Source organism: Stenella coeruleoalba, assembly GCF_951394435.1.
Source record: "Stenella coeruleoalba genome assembly, chromosome: 9".
NCBI classification, from domain to species: Eukaryota; Metazoa; Chordata; class Mammalia; order Artiodactyla; family Delphinidae; genus Stenella; species Stenella coeruleoalba.
Genome location: NC_137155.1, coordinates 47,869,574 through 47,889,763, shown reverse-complemented (window position 1 = coordinate 47,889,763; position 20,190 = coordinate 47,869,574). Strand labels below are relative to the sequence as shown.

Sequence of the window (20,190 nt, the reverse complement as noted above, 5' to 3'; positions counted from 1 at the left end):
AACCTTCCCTCCAAACACACTGTGAATATTTACATTCAAATATTCAGATACCTACAATCTTCTGATCATTCTGGTCAGACGTAACAAAACTCAATAACAAGAAGTTTTCAGACATTCGAAGACAAAAGAGCTGTTGTGTTTATGCATTCTACTTTGTCTTCTTTGCATAATTATCTAACACTGAAAATAAATGCACAGGTATGTACCCTGGAGCCACACTCACTCTAATCTAAACTCTGAAGCCTCTGTAGGATGGCTAGGAACATGAAGAGAACTAGAAAAAGAAATCCCTACAATTACATTCAATGGGAATGGTACCACACTACACAAAGCCAAAGGAGTTATATCTCCTGTCACCAACTGGCCTATAAATATTTTATACAACTAGATGAAGAGTCGTGACTAAGGGGAAAAGTGTGTGATTTCCTCCCATAAAGGGAGAATTCTAAAACTGGAAGAGAACTTGGAGATCATCTAGCACAATAGCCTCATCCTACGGATGAGAAAACCAAGGCCCAGAGAATTCAGTTTCCTTTTTCAAGGCCTCCCGATGATTTAGTGAGCCAAAGCGAACTGGGACCAGCGAAAACAAAAGGGATTTTAATAAGACTTATTTTGGAAGTGTAACAGTTACCTTACAAAGCATCCCATGTCACATTTTAATATTTTAATATTTCCTGTAGGAGCTGAGCTTCCAGGAAAATGGAGTCTGTATCTTTCACTGATGATAGATTTTCAAGCCCAAGTATAACTAGTTTATCAGTGTCAAATTGGTCATAGAATTTAAAAAAATTTAGAGCTCAAAGAGCTTTATGGGACATTTTGCCTAAACTCCTAAATTTCTAGTGGGAAGCGGAGACCTAAAGAGAATAAACCCATTGTCCAGAACATGAAGAGAACCCGTGGATATGAATGCAAGATGTGCACTTTCCACGCTAGAAGCGCAGGACGGTCATTTTCAAAAGGCATTAGGGAAGACCTCGTTAAGAAGATGCCATTTGAAGAAAGACTTGAAGGAGGAGAGGAAATGAGCCATGTGGGTATCTGGGAAAGAATTTTTCAGGCAGAGGCCTTTTCCAGGAACAACAAAGAGGCCAGTGTGGCTGATGCTATGTGAACCAGATAGAGGGTAGTTGGAGTTCAGTTCAGGGAGGTTATGAAAGGGCAGATCTTGTAGAGCTTCAGCAGCCATTTTAAGAACCTTTGCATTTACTCTGATTGAAATGGAGAGCTCCTTGAGGTTTCTGAGCAGAGGAGTGGTGTATCTTTTATTTTTAAAGGATCGGTCTGGCTGCTGTGTTCAGAACAGCCTGCAGGGGGGCAAAGATTAAAGCGGAGAGACTACTCAAAGGCTCTTCCCATAAATCCAGGCAAGAAATGGTAGAGGCCCAGACCTGAGTGGTGAAATGAGGTGGTGAGAAATGGTCAGATTCCATGCGCATTCTGAAACCTGACGAATTGAGTGTGAGGGAAAGGGAAAGAACAAGGATAACTCCCAAGTTTCTGGCCTGAGCAACTGGCATGATGATGTTGTCATTAACTAAGATGAAAAAGACTGTGAGGGGAACAGGGGTGGGGGTGGGATAGATGAGGAGTTCCATTTGAGACGTGTGAATTTGGAGATGTCTATTATACATAATGTGGATTTGTCAAGTGCACTGTGGATGTACAAGTCTGGAGTACAGGAGAATGTCCAGGCCTGACATGAAATTTGGGAGTTGTCAGAATATATTTGGCACAGGTGGTACTTCCCTTTTCTTAAGCTAAACAAATACAAAAACGACATGTAATACATGAATTTCCCTTGACTGTACATCATTATCCACTTTAAAAAGCTAACAAAAATGCAATGCAAGAATGAATCAAACCTTGTGAAATTTCAGGCTCCCTTTGCGATTGTGTTTCTGTGCTGATCCTAAATATCGGGAAACACTAATTTACTAGATGAAAACACAATCAGTCAACAAGATACCACAGGGTTGCCTTCTTATGATTTAACTAATTTCCTTGCACATATACATCAGATTGATATTATTATTATAATTATTGTATCAAAGACGACCTCATCCTGAGTTCCTACATAAAATGATATTTTAGCCTGACATCTAATTACAGTTTTCTTCACTTTTCATGATCTGAGGAAATTGAGACCTAGCCTGATCTACTCTAACATCTTGCCTTTTCGCTAAGAGAGCAATTCAGAAAATACACAAAAGATGGGTTTCATGAGTATGTACTACCCATTAGCAAACAACATGAGGATCAATTAATTAATCATTAAATTTTCCCTATTAAGTACTTTGGCTTATACCTCTATAGTAAAGTCACTAATGAAAGTCACATATGCTGAAGTTTCATTTCCCTTGAGAGAATACATACTAAAGGGTTTAAATTAGCCTTCTTTAAATATAGATAAATCACTCTCATCTAGAATATTTTAAATAAAATTTCCCACCTAGATTTAGGGAGCCTCTCTTTTAAAAAAAATTAGATAAGTCTAATTAATATCTATTCCCAGAAGGAAAATCTCCCTACCGGTTTTATTTTAAACTGAGAAAATAATGAATAATTAGAATGGTGTTGAAGAAGATACTTAACATGCGACGAATCTTTGTGAAAAAATGGAGGTATGTGAGTTCCACAGCTATTCTTTTAAGAGTAAATTTTTGTGCTGAGACAAGATTGATAGACTTGTCTGCTTTCTCTGCAGATTCTTGCCTCCCCCAGAAAAAAAAAACGTACTTAGGATGTATTTAAAGGAGATGGGAGATCAGAAAACAATACTAAAGGAAACTCAAGTAGAGGCAGCTGTTGGATTTATTTTGTTTTGGCAGTGTAGAAAGGTAACTAAAAACAGAAAGGCATATGGAAGGGGAAAAAATACAAAATTTACAAAAGGCATAAGCCATCCAAATACCCAAAATACACACTGAAAAATCAAAACACTTTACACACAGACCATCATCAGTGAATAAACAATCTGAACATGACATGTGTTCCCCTTTTCTACTCTTATTGTGAGAGTCTCAACTGTCATGTATCAGTCATTCAGTCAACAAATATTTATAAGCATCTCCTCTATCCCTGCACTCTGCTAGGCACTGAGGATACAGCAAGGAATGATCTCATGGAGTTTCCATTCTAGCAAGAAAGATACATATTAGAGCAGGCAATAGAAAGAGGGTGAGTATTTCTAAAGGGAAACCTCAGTCTCCCCTTCTCTCCACCGCTCTCTTACTACCATCACCTGTCACAAGCGATTCTCTCACTGCTGTCTACCATTCCCCCTCTGTCCAGTAATTTCCACCTGATCATCCAAAGGAGTTCAGAATGCTACTGCCCAGGCAGGGGAAGTAAGCTCTTCATCTCCTGCATTGTAATTGGCATAAACTACTTATACAAATATTTCAATTCATCTCATATACACCTAGTCCCTTCTATGTACAAGTCACAGGAAGGCCCAGAAAAAATAAACCATGTTCTCTGCTCTTATGAAGTTGACCCTCTTAAGCATAGACAGATATGAACATGAATAATTCTAACGGAAGGCACCATAAGATAAAGCATTCAAAGTCATGTATAAATGACATTGTTTGGAGGGGTCTAGGTTAAGGAGGGGAACACTCCATTCAAATCAGGAAAGACTACCCAAATAAAGAACGATATCTGAGATGTACCATAAAGTGCTTAGAATTTCAATAGACAGAGAAGATAAAGGGCTGTCCAATCTAAAGAAAAAAAAGATAGCAAAATCACAGAAATGGAAGAATAGGGTGAGAAGAAGGGACAGCAATTGTCTGGAAGGGCTGGGCGTGGAAAGAACATTTGGCTTAGTCTGTGTTTGTGTTTGTTCCCTTGTGTATCTGTGGGGGAGTACTTGTATACTTCTTGCATTTTGATGCCCCCATTACATTCTCAAAACTATGAAAGTGGGACTTCCCTGGTGGCACAGTGGTTAAGAATCGGACCACCAATGCAGGGGACATGGGTTCGCGCCCTGGTCAGGGAAGATCCCACATGCTGTGGAGCAACTAAGCCCGTGTGCCACAACTGCTGAGCCTGTGCTCTAGAGCCTGCGAGCTGCAACTACTGAGCCTGCATGCCACAACTACTGAAGTCCACACGCCTAGAGTCCATGCTCTGCAACTACTGAAACCCACACGTCTAGAGCCTGTGCTCCGCAACAAGAGAAGCCACTGCAATGAGAAGCCTGTGCACCGCAACAAAGAGTAGCCCCCGCTCACCGCAACTAGAGGAAGCCTGCGCACAGCAACGAAGACCCAACGCAGCCAAAAAAAAAAAGTATGAAAGTGACAAAGTACTGACCTTGGACTCAGGAAACCTCGAATCCAATTCCGGTGACTGTGTGACCGTGGGTAAGTCATGTTATCTTTCTGATGTCAGGTTTCCTCTTCTGTGAAATGGAGAAGATAACCATATCTGAAAAAAAAAGTCCAGGGCTGTAATAGACAATATACCTTTGAAAACATCCCACACTATAAAGAAGACCATGAAAATGCTTAAGATCTTTCCTAATAGGTGCTCATAAAGGGTTTTGTTGTTTCATAAGTCAGTACAACCAGCCACAAGTCTTTATTTAATTTTAAGTTATCTGTTTCACTTGACAGTTTCACTGGAGATCACTCTGTCACAGCAAAATTGAACCCATCATTACTCTTCTAAAATCTTTTGTCTTCACAAAGTAATGATACAGATATCAACACCATCTGTAATATTTAACGGTATTTAATTTTGGGTTTGAGATTTCTGTTAGGGAGAGATGGTATATCACTTTTATTAAAAAAAAATCACAGCATCTAACATGGTTGTTATCACTTTCTGCAGGAATATTACAGTTTATGAAAGTTCAGCATAGCACTATAAATTCTTAAAATTAAGGAGGAGAAGAAGAAAGTGCAGAGGGGATAAAGGAATAGTTAAGAGGTGATGCTATTTCATTTCCTCTCCATGTCTGGAAGACATCTTGGGGAAAATACACATGAAGTTCAGGAACTGAGATAAGAAGCTTTATTGTTTTAAACTCATATGTAAATCTAGATTTAATAAAGACTCTCTTTCTTAAATCTCCAATTAAAAAGTTTGAGTTTTTTCCCCTAGAGTGGCATTTTGGTATATGAAACTTAGAAACTCACAACTGCTTTAGAAAGTGTTCCATATTAGATTGTCTCTGTGAATTTCTATCATTATGAAATGCAAAACAGTTTTCTTTTGAAACTCATATTCAATATCATTTCAATTTCATATAATTCTAATGCTTCCTTGTGTCCACAGTGGCAAGCAGATATTACTAAAATGAATTTTAGTAATATTTTCTTTTTTGAGTAGTCCATTGAAAGAGGAGGCCTACATCTCAATGAAATAAATGGTATTTAGTACGTATCATGCTTTCAAAATACTGTACAAATACCATTTGGTACAAGCAAATAAAAGAGTCACCTCCAAAACTGACGTGGCTACTCTTATATAAGGACAACCCTTGTCACTGGCCTTGCAATGACATCTAATGTGATGGATAAAAAAAAAAAATCTAGGTAGAGTCTACTGTGTTTGCACATTAGGTAGAAGACAGCAGGACTTCCTGGAAAGAGCAGTGGTTTGGAAGCTGGAGAACATAAGTGAGCCAATGAACTTCTCAGGACCTTGTTTCCTCCTTGACAAATTGAGAGGCTAGCCCTAGACAGACTTCCTGAAAGCAAAACAAGCAAGCGAACAAACAAACAAACAAAAAAACCCGCATGATTCTAATCATCATTTATTTTCCAGTTACAAACCGTAAAGATGCACAGGAACTCCATAGCAAATGGTCTCAGAAAATGACCAGAAACGAAATCAGAAAAAAGTCACACTGTTAAGAACTACAAGTCTTAATATCCTCATCTTTTCTCTCCTTTGCTCCCACCCTAGCAGGGGAGGTGGGGTGGAATGGAAGTGAATTGTTGGAGCAGACTACGAGAGAGTGCTGGAAAATCTTGGGAAGGAAATAAAGCTATTTAGTTTGTCATGTTTGGTTCCAAATGGATCTCTGGTAGTCATCCTTTAATGCGTCTCACTTGGCAGTCGCTGAGTCAGATGGGAACCTGTCTCTCTCTTAGATCAGACACAGCTCCTAAATTGTCTCCACAGTGAGTTCTTCCACCTCCATAACTCTCAGAGCACTTAACATATACTGACATGTGATTGCAGGCTATTTTTAAAGTATAAAACTTTCTTCTTAGATAGAACAAAGCACGCTGCATACTGTTTGCATTTGGGGTCTTTCTGAAACCACAGTCCCTAGAGCAAGGCTTTCCATACAGTGGTCTTTAATAAATATTTGCTTGTAAATTAATAAATTAATGTGGTAGGGAGATTCTGTAACAGCTCCCAATAATCCCCACCTCCTAATATTCATGCCCTGGTGTTATCCTTTCCCCTTGATTGTGGGCCAGACTTAGTGATTCTAATGAACAGAGTACAGGAAAAGTGACGGGATATCACCTGCCAAGATTAGGTTACAGAAAGAATGTGACTTCCATCTTGCTTGCCACCTCTCACTCTTTCTCGGAGTGCCTGATCTAGGGCCATATTGTGGCCATATTGTGAACAGCCCTGTAGAGAAACCCATATGGCAGGGAACTGATCTCTCCAGCCAACAGCCATCATGACCATGCCAATAACCATGTGAGTGAGCTTGGAAATTGATTATCCCCAAGTCAAGCCTTGGAATGACTTAAGAGCCCCAGCCAACACCTCGATGGTAGCATTGTGAGAATTTGTGGCTCACAGGAACTATGAGACTATAAATGTTTGTTGTTTTAAGCCTCTAAGTTTTGGGGGCAAGTTGTTACACGGCAATAGATAATTAATGCACTAGCAAAGCAATGAAAATCTCCAAAGAAAACATTCAGGAGTGAAACATTCAGGGATGTTTAAGCTTCTTGTATTGCTTTTCTTTGAAGCCATATTAGGAAAAACATCCCATCACCAATATTCCTCACCACCACTCCATACATACATACACACATGAACCTTCAAGTAAAATGAACCAAGAACCTGTTTCTATACTTGTCATAATTTTGTGTTGGTCTATAACCAATTACATGCCATTAGAAAGATCAATCTTAAAAGTAAGAATCAAATCGAGAAGGGGGAGGTTTATGTAATCTTGACTATGAAATAATTAAAGATATGGTTCATCCACAAGCACAGCCCATTGTAACCCAGGTGAAGAGGCTAAATAGCTGCTGCTTCCTCTGTCCTCAAAACCAGTCAACGACTGAGTGCTTCTGCCTGGAACTCTCCCCTTGGTTCTGGGTAGAGGAGGCAGATGGGGATAATATGAACAGTATCCTACTCCAACTCAACAATTCAGTCTTAACATATAGAAGTATGAAGCTTTATACCAATTCCTCTAATTTGAGTTAAGCCTGCATGTCCAGAGAGAGGAAAACATTAGGGCTGGTAGCAGTAAGCTCATGGAAAAAGAAGAGCATACTTGGAATGCACCATGAGCGCTCAAAACCTTTAAATATATTCTGGGAAAAGGGGAACAAAAAGAGCATCTGGGTTTCTCATTAAGGCCAACATACTCAGAAGACTGGCCATTTTCTGCCAAGTTCTACTGCCATAGGCCAAAGGGTTTTGTTTTATTTTGTTTTGTTTTTTAAAGCTTTCTCAGCTCACTGCCTTATACCTCACCCATCTGGGGCACTTTCCGGTGCATACGTGCAATACTGTGGAACCACTAAGTCCAGGTTTCACCACCTTGAGGAAAAAACAGCTATACCCCAAAGCATAGCAACCATGACTTCCTGCTTTCCTAAATAAGCAAGAAGTTCTTCTTTCTCCAGGGTTCTACTAACCTTTGTATGTATAAAATCCTAGAAGTACAAGTTGGTTGCCCTCGGTGCTAGCGCCTGGGAATGCACCCCAGGAGCTGTATGCGCTAGAAGCTAGAGGAGCTGAAGATTAGCACGTCAGGACTGGGCCCTTAGGCAGAGACCCAGTGATCATGGCTCAAAGAGCAGAGAAGACATTCATTCTTGGATGCTCAGTTAAAAATGAGTTGAAAGGTCATCTAAGAGGCACTCCCCAAAAGGTCACAGTCCTACAAGGATACCTCTCTTACTCTCACCATGTACCTTGATTCTTCTTTTTCCTCACACCCTTTATCCAATCCTGTTGGTCCCACTTTTAGAGTTTATCCTAAATCCAGCCACTTTCCACCATCTCCACAGCTACCAACACGAGTGGCTCTCTTTTCTGGACTACTGCAAGCTTCCTACCCCTGCCACCCTCAATCACAGCACCAGCGATTGTCTAGAAACACGAAACTCAAAACCTGCCAATGGTTTCCATATCTGCACAGTATTTCAGGATCCGCTGCCTTCACCAGAATGACCTCCCACTACCTTCCCCCTTGTTCTCTCAGCCCTCAGGCTCTCACAATGCTTCGCAATATGGCAAACTAGCTCCCCCCTCATGTCTCATGCCGCTTTTTCTGTGGTGTGTGCTCTTACCCACATGGCCAAGTGGTTCACACTCTCACTCCATTTCATTTTCTGCTCAATGTCCCTCCCTCAGAAAGGTGTTCCCTGAACATCCTGTCTCAGACAAGCCCCCCCAATACTCACACTCTTAATCACACCCCAATTCCTCATTTTTACCTGAAATGATACTGTATATGCATTTATTTCTAGGAAATGAGCTTCATGTTGGCAAACATTCTCCCTGCCTTTTTACTTTTATATCATAAACACTTAGAGACGTACCCAGCATATAGTAGATCCTCAATTAATATTCTTGACTAAATAAAGGATTGAACAGCTATCCACGTGAGCTAAATGACCCAGTGGTCCCACAGGGACACATTTCTGACGAGGCATCTGCCCCTGCTGCCCCTGGTGTCTCAGCTGTTACCACCGTTAACCTGGAGGCATACTGATAACAACTGAAAAATCCCCAGGTGGACCACACCCACTCCTGTGCCCAAACGCCATAGCCTGCTCACGGCCCTCACCAGAGGGGCAGGGCTCTGTCTGTTAGACCCAGCCATGGCATTCACCTAAGTGTGAAGGTGATAGAGTGTCCCTTTGATTTTATGCCCAATTAAGGGCACTTCGTGCCAAGACTGGCTTGGATGCTTGTGACACAGCTCTTCAATTTTACTCACATTACCACTTTTCTTGGATCTAAGGCTGCTACCCAGAGAGTGAGGTCAGGATGGATTCTGGTAGCAACTACCAGGAAGAAACCTGAAGGAGGTTTTTCAACACTTGACCGTCAGCAAAGAAGACAGTCAACATGCACCCTTCTCCCCCAAATTTTGTTCATTCAATCCTCAAAAAAAAACTCAATCTTCTAAAGAAGATGTTGTATGTATATACAATGGAATATTAACCATCAGCCGTCAAAAAGAATGAAATAATGCCATTTACAGCAACATGGATACAACTAGAGTTTATCATACAAAGTGAAGTCAGTCAGAAGGAGAAAGACAAATATCATATGATATCACTTATACGTGGAATCTAAACTATGGCACAAATGAACCTATCTACGAAACAAAAACAAACTCACAGACATAGAGAACAGATTTGTGGTTGCCAAGGGGGAGAGGGAATCGGGAGGGAAGGATTGGGAGTTTGGGATGAGCAGAGGCAAACTATTACATGTAGGATGGATAAACAACAAGGCCTTAATGTATAGCACAGGGACCTATATTCAACATCCTGTGACAAACCACATTGGAAAAGAATATGAAAAAGAATATATAAATATATATGTATAACAGTCACTTTGCTGTACAAAAGAAATTAACACATTTTAAATCAACTATACTTCAATAAGATTTTTTTAAAAACTCAATCCTCAAAGCAGATTTGGAGTGCTCCTCCTGTAAGTCACACCTGATTTTTATATCAATTTGTAAAATCAAAGAGACATGACTCCGTTGAGCAGTTTCCTAACTCCATATATCAATGGATATATTAAAGTAAGGTGATATACACGTAGATAGCCCCAAGCCCAAGGCTTGAACGAACCAAATGTTGTATTAACCATGGGAAAAATAGGGTACTTCTCCAAAGTATGACATTAGCAAATGCTCCAGATTGAGCATCCACTTTACAATAGGCCCTTTGCTCAACACAGGGGGATATAAAGGTAAGTAAATATCACCTCTGCCCTTCAGGAGTTGATCTTCTAGTAGGAGAGAGAGATACAGTGATATGAGTGATGAAACCCAAGTTTGTGCTAGATAAAAATTGTATCACTGGGCAAGATCAGGAAACACTTTACAGAGAAGATGATGGTTAAGCTGAGTCTAAGAGTGAGTAGGAGGCTGCCAGGTCATTTCAAGCAAAGGGAACAGCGTCAGCAATGGCCTAACAGAGCCTAACTGTTAAAGAAATTTACCTCTCCAGCCTCATCTTCCAACACAGCTCCCTGGGCCACTTCTGCTCTAGCCACAATGATCTACTTTTTGTTCTGTGAATAGGAATAATCTGCTCTTTCTCACCTTTGCAAATGATGCTCTCTCTGCCTAAAGCAGTTTCTCCTTGCCCTCAACTCCCAAACCTGGAATGTGAATAACACCTTCTCAGCCTTTAGGTCTTAACTTGGTATAACAGACTTCTATGACCTCCCTAAGTCTGAGTTAGATGTCACTCCCATGTTCCCTGACTGCATGCCATAACTTCCCTACTGAAAAGCTTAACATACTCTAGAGGAACCTCCTGCAGACTTTTCTATATTCCCTGTAGATTGCACATTCCAAGAGGACAAGACCATCTCTCTCCTGATCACCATTGTATCCCCAGGATCTAGCAGAGTGTCTGCCACATAGCTGGCAATGCATGCAGAATGAATCAATTGTTCAAAATTTCCAAGCATAGGATGGGGTTGGGGAAAGGTAGGTTATAAGATTGAATTTATAGATTAAGAATTAAAGCCTGAATGACCAAGGGTGCCCTGCTGAGTATATGTGTTATCCACTGTTCAACAGGAAGTCATAGAAGAGTTATAAGCAAGAGGAGAACAGCAAGGCAGCAATAAGAGGGCCTGAAATAGTGGCAGGGGGCTGGAGACAAGAAGACCAACTGCAAGAGATGCTGCCTTTAAGAAGTCATATCTCCAGGACCTGACGATTTATCACATGTTTAGGTAAGGGAGTAGGAGAGCAAGGATGACTCACAAAATTGGTGAGATGGAAGATCTATGGGGAATATCTTTATTTTTCTCTTACACGAGAGAGATGAGTAATATAAACAGTAGGATGGCCCTGGGTATTCCAGACTAAAAATGCGTCTGTTGTTCATTACTATGTGCCTTGATATTGGCAGCTCTGGAAGCTACGGAGACATTTGTACCCCCAAGGGTGGAGAATGCAAAACTTCAAAAGACTACTTTATAATTGAAATAGGAGAGCAATAGATAGGATGCCTTTTTAAAATAACACAGAATAAATCATCTTTAAGCTCTTTAAGAAATGCATAGTAAGTGGAGGTTGAATCACTAAATCTTGATTTAGGAAAATGACAAATTATCAGCCTAGTTTTTATATTACTCTTTGCCTTCAGATTATGAACTTTACCAAAGATGAAAAAAAATAGGCAAACAACGTCTCTCAGGAGATGTTTATCCAAGTGGAAATGCTGAGGAAACATTATAATAGAGATAGGGGAAAGACACGCTTGATAAGTGAGAGAAAACTTCAGTGTCAAGAGAGGAAATGGTTTTCAGGAAACATTTTGAAGAGATGAGAGAGGACACCAGGCAATAACAAAATGCTTTCATATGGGTGGGAGATAGAGTTTCTGAAGGAACCAGAAAATCAAGAGGGCTTGAGTACAGAGAGAGAATAACTTTTAAGAAAGATGAGAAAAATAGGAGGGAGAGATGGAAGCAAGCTTGTGGTTGGAGAAAACAATTATAAAGTAGCCCCCCAAATCTCACCCTGATCTGGAAAGAACAGAGAGATTGCAAACAGGCTTAGAACACCATCAGAATTCTTAATTTGGTAATCAAAGCCTTGGTTTCCTCATCTATAAAAAGGAGATACCATTAAGGTTTGTATTAGTCATCCCAGGCTGCCATAAAAAAATACCATAGACTGGTGGCTTAAACAACAGAAACTGATTTTTTCACAGTTCCAGAGGCTCGATGTCCAAGATCCCAAGGTCTGGCAGAGGTCGTTTCTGGTGAGGGCTACCTTCCTGGTTTGCAGACTGCACCTCCTCACGAGGTAGACAGAGAGAGAGTTGTGATGTCTCTTCTTCTAAAGGCACTAATCCCATCATACCAGGGCTCTACGCTTATGACCCTATTTAACCTTAATTACTTTTGTAAGGGTCCCATCTCCAAATCCAGTCACATAGGGGCTTAGGGCTTCAACATATGAACTTTAGGGTGACACAATTTTGGACCATAGTAAGGTTGTTATAAGAAATGTGTGAAATGATGCAAAATGCATGTCTGGTACATAGTAAGTGCTAAATAAATGTTGGTTGATTTTAGCCATAAAATCATCATAGTTCAAGGCATCAGCTCTAAAGTAACCTATGCTTTTTCTTTTATATTTTCTAAGGAGTGGAAAAGACAACTGCTTCCTACTGCTCCTGAAAATTGACCAGCTGCCTAGCACACTAACATGTCCTCAGGCCCATTCTAGAAACATCACCCAATGTAGAAGTAGACATAAAAGAAATAGAGATATGGTGAGACGTTGGAGGAAGAGGAGAAGAAGGTGGGGAGGGAGGAAAGGACGAGGAAGGACTGAGATCCAGCAGATTCGATCTTCGTCTCACACACCTACAGTATGCAGCTAAGTTATCTGATGAAAGAAGGGACATTAGAACTACCACCACCAGGAGTGTTCACTGCAAATTTCTACTGAGGAGGAGATAAAAATGCCACTTTTAAGACACTTAAGCACTAGTCTCATGCTATTCCGTTCAGAGAGACCATGGTCGATAGATCAGGCTAACATCTCAGGTGGGCACAAACTTAATTGGAAGGTTGTTTTGACTTACGAAAACCTTTGAGTTTGGAAAACATGCTGCTACTTTTACTCAAAGGGAAATGTATAGAACAGGTTCAAAGGCTAAGACCAGCTATGAATTTAAAGAGTCCATGGAAGTATAAGAAACACTTTTAAAAGGGCTATGAATTTTCCATTCCCTATTGTAGATTTTTAAGTAAAAATACAGCTAGAAAGCCACTATATTGAAAATCCAGGAAAATGTAGTCTGTTTGAGTTACTTAAATTATCACAAACCCACCTTCATATATTCTAAAACTACCTTCTGAAAAGGGTAAGATGTTCTAAGTTGAAATAATGCCCTGCTTGGCTCTACTATAAATAGAATGGCCATCATTTTTTAGTGCCTAGAATGGCAGGCACTTTACAAATACTGTCTCATTCATTTATTCCTAAAAACCCTGTTAAGGTTGCTATTATTTTTACCATTTTACAAATAAGTAAACCGAAGAGGTTGCTCAAGGTTATACAACTAATAAATGAAGGTTAGAATTCAAACCATATCTGACTCCAGATACATCTTCTCTCCTTTACCCCAGACTCATCATCCTTAGGGTGTTGGAATATGTGAGCGTGACTAGAAAAATGGGTCAGGCTGGTTTAAAAGAAAAAGTTAGCATTGATTCTTAAATCTACGTATTTATTTTTCAGTATCATTCTTAAGAGTATTTACTTACTCAAATTTGTAAAAATCACCTGAAAAATACCTCAAGACTGAAAAATTGCTCTACCATTCTAGTCACTTGATCATATAATGGGCTTTTTAGCTTTGATGCTAGAGCGGAAGATCTGGGTTGCAGTTCAGTGTTGCTGCTTCGTACGTATGTCATTTCGGGCAAATTGCTCATCTCCTCTCAGGATGCATTCTCGAGGGAGGATTATCACCTATGTCACAGGGAAATTTTAAGAATTACATAAAGTGAAGTCTGAAAAGCATAATCGACTGCCACATCAATGTTTATATTTTAAAAGCTGATGAAAACACTGCCAACATCTCTATTTCTGAATAAGGGCAAACAGGAGAGACTGCAAGAATTTTTACAAAGAACCCTAATGCCTGAGATTTAGGACTCATTACCATGTAAACTCCAGACACAATCAAAGTTGTTTTCAAACTCCATTGTTCCAATCTAGTTTATCTCTTTTCTCCCCCAGTTATTCTGATGGGTTTTCACAAACTATGCAGACTTCAAAAACTCACTCTCTAATAATATACTCTGGATAATTGTTAGCTTCATGAAATGCAATTGCCTATACTTTAAGTTATAATTAAAGGCATTACTTAAACCCTCAAGTGGCCTTTGGAAATCTGAAAATGGAAGTTGAATTCATAAATACTAGAGAAGAATAGGAAATCCCAGAACCCTAAATCAACTGACTCAAATTCATGTGAACTCAACTGAAAGAGAAGCCACCTCCTGCTTTGGTTATCACCACAAGACTTATACAGACTAATGTAACACCAGTGCTACAATTACTAAATGAGAAAACTGGACTCTTTAAAGTTCAGTACATTTACTGATGGAAAAACACTGTGATTCAGCTGAACAAAGGAAATGCAGTTTTAGAAAGACCCGTTGAGTAAGGGGCAATTCTAATCATGAAGAAAGTCCAAATGTGCCTCTGTGGTATCTGATTGAATGAGAATGGTAAGGATTGTAAGTCGGACATTCTATGATTTGGTCAATCTGGGACCATTTACCTCCTTTCTCATGGTATTATTCACTGTTGTCAGAGAATGGCCTGATGAGCCATATAGAAAGACCTGTAGATTATTGCCATCACTGTCAGCTTGAGCATTCTACTTTTTAAAGAAATCAATTATTTGTCCACATTTTAATAACTCTGTCAGAAGAATTCTATTTTACCCACTATTCCAAAATGAAGTTAAGATCATCTCACCCTAAATTCCTGGTCCAAGTTCTATCTTTTTTTCCATTACTGCTTAAGCCTTAATTCTCTAATATCTACATATACCACAATAAACTAAATTTTACCCTTCCTACCTACCCAGACCATTAAAAGTAAAATATGGGCTTCCCTGGTGGTGCAGTGGTTGAGAGTCTGCCTGCCGATGCAGGGGACACGGGTTCGTGCCCCGGTCCGGGAAGATCCCACATGCAGCGGAGCGGCTGGGCCCATGAGCCATGGCCGCTGAGCCTGCGTGTCCAGAGCCTGTGCTCCGCAGGGGGAGAAGCCACAACAGTGAGAGGCCCGTGTACCGCAAAAAAAAAAAAAAAAAAGTAAAATATAAGTCTCTAAATATAGAACTAAACTCCCCTCTCAATAGTGAACAATTGTTTTGATTCTCCTGTTAAGCTCTCGCTAATACACATTATTTTTTCACTCTTATGGCCCAAGTGTTGTCACTAAGATGAATAAGCCATGAACACTTCCCTCAAAGAAGAGTTTTTCACAGAAAAGTAAAACTTACATGACACCTCTATTATAAAATGTAGATGGAGTACAGTTCATACTGATCCCATCTTTCTTTCAAGACCTATAGTCCCTGATTTTCTCTTAGATTATCTCTTGCTATATCACTCCACTAACATTATTGTCTGGACCACTTTTTTTTCCTCATTAGAATCAGATTAACAGAGCAGAAAATGGCCTGACGTCATTGAATCCAACCTCCCACTTCAAAGATGAAGAAAATGAGATCTACTACAATAACACGTGTGATTGAGAAAACAAAACCATTCCCGTTAACCATGTAGAAATGTATGATAAATGGAACAGAAGAAGAAATTGTTCAATACATAGCCTGCCTCAAGAGAAAGAAAGAGGGATCCCCAGAGCCAATAAGAGAATGGAAATCCATTCTAGTAGGAATAGTAAGTGCCAAGTAACACTGCCATAGTTAGAGGTTTTGGACCTTACAACTGGTCAGATCTCTAGTGCCTCAGTTTCTCAGGCAGTGTGGACCGACGTGATAACTGTTTGTAGTGGCCATTGAGGTACATTCCGGAGATCTCCTTCTAGAGAACTATGCAGGCCACTTAGTTGACTGAGAGCCCCAGCTGTGCCCCTTGGGATTCATACTTTCCCTGGCTGCCCCCAGCCCCCCAGGCCTGAGCATAGCATGGGGTACGAGAGCCAGCCTGTTCCTACCTGACACTGGGCTCCTCCAACCAGCAACCTTTAGTTGAGGAGTCTCCATTAGCTTGGCCTATGTTTTCTGAGAACTGTGCTGTGGCTGAGATGCTTCCAATCCGACCCTTCCTTTGCTCTCTTCTTTCACAGGAGTCAAACCTACGCTGACAAACCTAAAGGTTCTCCCAACCTCATCCTACTCCTTCCCCCTTTATCTTTCACAAGCACTTTCCAAAATATATCTTTTGCACATCTAATCCCATCTTGGTATCTGCTTCTCCAAGGACCTGAACCGACACAGAGTCTAAGCACATTTTTAATGTGGTATGATACATCAATTGGGAACTTGGGAAGCTCTGCACTAGAGAAATTTTCAGACATGTGCATAAGGAGACATTATGCAATGATGTTCATTACAACATGGTTTAAAGAGTAGAAAATTGGAAACAACCTAAATGTTTAAACATAGGGAAAGGGATATTTGGGGGTATATTTATTTAATGGTACAGCATATAAAGAGAATAAATAGAGCTACTGGTATCAACATGGAAGAATCCTACCAATATAATGTTAAGTGAACAAAAGTTGCAAAAATAGCCACAAACAGTGTGGCACAATTTATTTAAATCTAAAAATACATAAACAGTATTAGGTAGTTTTTGAAAATTACAATAATTTGGGTAGCAAGAATACATATCAAGTTGATAATCTCTGGCATAAAAAGGAGAGAAAATAGGATAGGGTAGATTTCAATTCTTTCTGTAATATTTTATTCCTCTTCTTCAAGGACAGCAACTGTTAAATTTTATTGGTGAATACGTAGATGTTTGTTATAGTACTCCCTGTACATTTCTCTCTCTATATATATTTCTGAAATACTTCAGATTTGTCAAATGAAATAAAAATTTGTTGAAGGAAAAGAAACTGAGGTTCAAAGAAAGTAAGTGACATGACTAAGTTTACATATTTAGTTAATGACTGGCTCCCAGTCGTCTTGGCACCTGGACTGGCTCTCTGGCCACCACATGCTGCCTCTACTGTTATGTGTCCATCTAATGAGGAAGACTATGGTCAATGTGTCTTTCGTATCCTTCACAATACTTGGTACTGTCCTGGGTGTAAGAAAGTACTTAAAATCTACTAGATCAAACTGAAAAATAAGCATTGAACCTCTAATGCAAAATTATTTTATCCCTGGAATTATACTCCAAGAGAAGAAATCTCATGCTACGTTTCTGATTGCTAAGTGTTGAGAAATGTGTAGGTCATGCACTCAGCAGGTCTGGTGGGCCTAAGTGCTAGCCCAGATTTTGTCCAGAGGCACCAAAAAAATTGGAAGGGAGTTCTTTGTCTAAAAAGTCAGACATTAAACTAAAAATCTGAAGGCACTTGAAAGTCTACCCATAACATATAGGTGATTTTGGAGAGCTTACAGTCTTCCTCTGAAGGTTTACATTTACGAGAGCCCTACCACTCGCTGTACTCAGGAACTCCTTTGTTCAGAAACTGGGAAATTCAACGGCTCCACTCTCTGCCTTTCAGTGATGAGGCAGGCTCCTTCTTCCCTGAACAGAAAGTGGAGGATTTACTGACCCTGGATCCTGTGGTCCTACAGAATGCAGCTGAAGATATATAGTGTCCATTCTCAAGAGCTCTCCAATCTACAACACGTGTAAGGCCAACAGCAGCCCAAACAAAACACACTCAGCTATTTTAAACCTAAAAATAAATGGGCTAATAACCACACACAGAAAAGAACAATTAGGTTGTACATGTATTAGAATCCTTTTTTGTATTCCTATTGTGAAAGGTGATTTTTTTTTAATGTTAGTATAACCTAATACCTTTATACTAATTTTGATTACATGAAAATTTGAGGTGAATATGTCCTTGAGGGTAAGCTTTGTCTTTTTCATCAGTATATTTTTAAAAGCTGGCCAAGTGCTTGGCACATTATTAATGTTTGTTGACTGTATGAAAGGATGAATAAATGAATATAAGCGAAATTAAGACATATTTCTTACTGACAGACACTAATGACTAAAAAAGGGTTCCAACAAATGAGCAGTTGACAATTAAAGTGTAAATAGGAATCTAATGAATGTTCTAATTGATCTTCCCTGCTTTAAAATGTAGCCAGGATTTTTTAACCTTGAGATACAATGCTCAGCAAATTAGTAGACTGTCCTTGTGCAAAAATCTCTTTCATCAATCTAATAGTTTGTCTGCCCAACTACAGGCTTTAAGACCTCTGCCAAAGTAGCGTTTTGTTTTGTTACTCTTAATAAGAATTACCTCTTAGTAATAGATTCATATACAGATGTGTAGTTTAGCACTTTGGACTTCTGTGACAATAGTGAGAATATGTTCAATTTTTTTTAGGTCTTCAAAGTTAATAAACCTGAGAGGGTAAAGAAAACTTTCATTCTTTCTGGATAATTCTGCCACCAGGAAAACAATATACCTCTAGTGTCTGAATAAGGTTTTAACAACATGTCTTTTAAAAATTGATTCTTTCTCTTTTGTTTTACAGAAGCCTCAAGATAATGGGTGCTAAACATTCTTAAACCCATTGAGGAGTTTGATACCATCTATACAAGGACTGCTAAAAGGTGGTAAAAAATTTTTTCTTTTTTTTAAATATTTTAACCCTGACTGTAGGAATTGGAATTTTAAAATAAGATTTTGTATAAGAGCTGTTGGTGAGTACTGAATCCCACTCAGTCCCCAGGCAGGAAGGGTTAGGTACGCTTTCCCTCAGCTCAAACCCCAGGAATGTGGCTTCACTGGAACCACTTAAAGAGCTGAAGCTACTGCCCCAGCTACTGACAGAGGACAATGGAATATGGAAAAACTCTATTCTGATGGAAGACAAAGAAAGACTGCCACCAAGAAAGATAGCAAAAGAGTTTCTTGGTGCAACGTATGTGTGAGAGTTTACTGTGAATGCAAGAGCAAAGAGCTAGACTTGGGGTTCTCTAAATACTGCCCAAAATGACTACCTCAAGGAACAGAGTAACCTTAACAAAGGAGTGTGCCACCAGAGTCCCATGGACAGGGGGAGAGCATCACATAAGCACGCAGCCACAATGATGAATTTCCTAGGATATCAAAAGAACTGCAGGTTAGATACCCCAGTGATTTGGGGTTGGGGGGTGGGCAGTTTTCAAATAATGCACTAAAGTTTGCCAAGAAAAAGTGTCAGCTTTCTAAAAAAGAAAAAAACCTGCCATGTGCAGAGAACACAGACGTCAGCTCATTTCAGCCCTGATCAAATAATGCCTTTTCTTTCCTCTGACCTCCTCCCTCTCCCTCAGCCCCCTCCTCCACCAAAGGGGTCAGAAACTGCAGTTAGCAAAGCTGAAGGAGGAGAGGGCACAGAAGCAGGAAGTAGAGAATCAGAAACAGAGCTCACCAGGTCGGCCTTCCCCACTTCAGGCCTTCTTTCGGACAGACCTAAGCTGGAAGAGATGAGATGCCTCACCTTCAAATAATCATCAAGGTTATTACTACGTGGAAGTGGGGATTTTAATGACCAACATAAAACCTCTTGGGTGGCTAGAAGAGCACAAAAGGTTTCCCTGCCTGGAATTCATGCAGGGCCAGAAAAGAATCTGTCCCACTGAGCAGGTTGGAACAGGAAGTGGGGAAAAGATTAAAGCTGTCTTATGATTCTCAAGAAGACTTGCTCGTTCACTATAGCAAGGTTATTTGCCACATCAGAATTCCAGTAAGTTCTGTCTTCTGGTCTTCAGGATAGGTATTCCAAGAAAGAATGAGGCAAAGAGCACACAATTTTCTGATATCGACATGGTTCAGTGGGGAGAAGAGTTAGGGACAGGTCATGAAAGATTCCTCCCAGTTTCTCTAGCCAAGTCCCTCACCAACTCAGACTCAGGCTGGCAAACAACAGTGTGAATTCACTTTGCTGCCCAGAGTTCAGTATCAGCTGAGGCTGAGTTTGCTTTCTCCCTCCCTTAATCCCTTCCCCCCCCCATTTCTCCTAATGGCCCAAACTGAACACTTTCTTTTTTGACTGTGTAATGGTAATCTGC

General features: G+C 40.0%; 1 long non-coding RNA gene across 1 annotated transcript in view; it reads right to left on the bottom strand.

Moving 5' to 3' along the window:
• LOC307191267 overlaps nucleotides 1-20,190 on the bottom strand; it is a 204,157-nt gene that overhangs the window by 173,576 nt on the left and 10,391 nt on the right. Inside the window, exon 3 of the long non-coding RNA XR_013829677.1 lies at nucleotides 4,327-4,440. This is a non-coding gene — a long non-coding RNA (uncharacterized lncRNA). The remainder of the gene's footprint in view (nucleotides 1-4,326; nucleotides 4,441-20,190) is intronic.